The sequence below is a fragment of the Schistocerca nitens genome, chromosome 4, assembly GCF_023898315.1.
Source record: "Schistocerca nitens isolate TAMUIC-IGC-003100 chromosome 4, iqSchNite1.1, whole genome shotgun sequence".
Lineage (NCBI taxonomy): Eukaryota > Metazoa > Arthropoda > Insecta > Orthoptera > Acrididae > Schistocerca > Schistocerca nitens.
This window is the reverse complement of record NC_064617.1, coordinates 780,985,641-780,988,365: the sequence shown is the minus strand read 5'-3', so window position 1 is coordinate 780,988,365 and position 2,725 is coordinate 780,985,641.

The following is a 2,725-nucleotide window of genomic DNA, read 5'->3' as shown; positions in this document are numbered from 1 at the left end:
GCCGTGCGGTTCTAGGCGCTTCAGTCTGGAAACGCGTGACCGCTACGGTCGCAGCTTCGAATCCTGCCTCGGGCATGGATGTGTGTGATGTCCTTAGGTTAGTTAGGTTTAAGTAGTTCTAAGTTTCAGGGAACTGATGACCACAGCTGTTAAGTCCCATAGTGCTCAGAGCCATTTGAACCATTTTTTTGTCAAAATAAAGGCTTTTATATATAAATGTCTTTCAAAACGAATGAGAAAATTGATACTTACATTTTCTGCCTGTATTGTAATGGTCATAGGCTCGGACGCAGCCGTCACGTCCGAGCACAAGTGTGAGCTGGCGTTATAGCGGAATGCTGAGGAACTGTGCTGTCAGGACACGCCGGGGCAGACCGTCTCCACACACACACACACACACACACACACACACACACACACACACACACACACACACACACACACACACACACGTCGTATCGCGTACCTGTCCGCCTGAACGTGCAGACCTGTCTCGTACGTGCGTTATTTGACGCGGAATTTATCTCGTTTTCGGCTCTATGAAGCCTTTACAAATCCGCATTTGTTTGTGGTAGTGTGTCAGACACAGTTATGACGGGTCGGCATAGTGACCACTTTATTATTGTCCTTATAGAAATAAAGTGGTGATGGTTAGTAACTCGTAGTTCGCATCTTCCTGTGCCTCATGGACCCAGTGTCTCCAGTATTCTTGACAAATACGAAGGGAAGCCCTCAGCCGAGGCAAAATAATTGTAAACGCCTTATAGAAGTGGTGTCCGGAGGGGGATTAACTATGGAAATCCTACAGTCCTGAGGAAGTGCAGCGATGTGTGAACTCCCGAGAATTTCCGAGTTCCGGGCGTACCTCCATGACGAATCAGTAGCAGGAGCAGCAGCGTGGACGTCATGCGACAGCACGGCATCATCCAGCGTCGGAATTCAGATTACTCTATTCAGATTTGGCTACAATACGACAAGCAGTGATGCATTTATAAAACTTTTGCTGCAACAGAGTTATTTTGTTGGCGAACATAAATCAGTATGGCACAATCTAACCAGGGTGACACGGCCGATCTCCAAACAGTTACAAACGATTTGCAGAAATAGATTTAGCTGTTAAAAGCAGACAGAAATGAGCGCAATGTTCCACTTGACTTGTCAAATGATAATCCTTGCAGTGCTCACCCCATAGGGAAATATTTGTTGCTGCCATCAGTAGCAGTGTTCAGGAAGACGTAAAAGTAGTCTAACGTAAACTCGAAGGAGCTGTGTTGTTGCGTTGGACTGATTCCGATAAAGTGGCAGTTGCTATATTCAGAAATCTGGGAGTCACACGAGATTTCAGCAGCGCGGAGTCCACTAGCGTGGAGTCATAAGATCACAATGAATTCAAAGCAACACTTATTCAGAGATTCAAAAACAAATTTGCTATCAGATTCTACAGAGAGCAACTCCGTAGTTTGCGAATGCGACGGGGCGAATCTACTGAGCAGTTTGCCCACATAATTCGAGAACCGCATTCAGCTGTTCGAGCTTTAGACGCATTCAGCCACGGGTTGCATGTCGGGGAAGTAAGCAAAGCGGTCAGACCGGCGTGATGTAAGACCTTTCAGGAAGCAGTAGTAACAGTTTTTGGCTTCGTGGAAGCATTAAGACGGCCGAATAATATCCGAAAAGAAGAGCGTCGCGTATTCAACTCAAATGCAGAACGTTACAGATGTAACAAGCCTGGTCATAAACGTAAAGATTGTAAGGAGAAACGAATTGGCTACAATTGTGGGACACAGAGCCAAGTATCAAGAGATTTCCGCAATAAAAGAAAGAATATTGAGAGCAACAGGCAACTTGTTAGACGGTATTGCTCATCAGTATGGGACCCTTACCAGGTTGGATTAATAGAAGAGATAGACATGATCCAGCGAAAAGCAGCGCGATTCGTCATGGGGACATTTAGTCAGCGCGAGAGCGTTACGGAGATGCTGAACAAGCTCCAGTGGCGGACACTTCAAGAAAGGCGTTACGCAATACGGAGAGGTTTATTATCGAAATTACGAGAGAGCACATTCCGGGAAGAGATGGGCAACATATTACTACCGCCCACATATATCTCGCGTAATGATCACAACGAAAAGATCCGAGAAATTAGAGCAAATACGGAGACTTACAAGCAGTCGTTCTTCCCACGCACAATTCGTGAATGGAACAGGGAAGGGGGGATCAGATAGTGGTACAATAAGTACCCTCCGCCACACACCGTAAGGTGGCTCGCGGAGTATAGATGTAGATGTAGATGTTAAGCGAGTGCGGAGACGTACGGGCAACCACATCGTCCGCCCCCTGCCCAAGACATTGATTACTGTTAGTTTCACCTAAAATCGAAGCGAAAATGACTTTGTGATAAGTCGTGGACGACTAATCAAGCTACTTTATTGACACATAAGCAAAGACCTCACTAATCTGGTGTTACATTGACAAAAGGGGTAAGTCAAGACAGCTACACTGAAAGGTGCGCGGGTTAAACGGCGGGAAGTTACGTAATCACGGAGACGTTGACGTAGAATTGAGTTCAGGCTACGAAAAATATACAGCGATGGTGCAAGTAGTTCAAATGGTTCAAATGGCTCTGAGCACTATGGGACTCAACTGCCGTGGTCATTAGTCCCCTAGAACTTAGAACTACTTAAACCTAACTAACCTAAGGACATCACACACATCCATGCCCGAG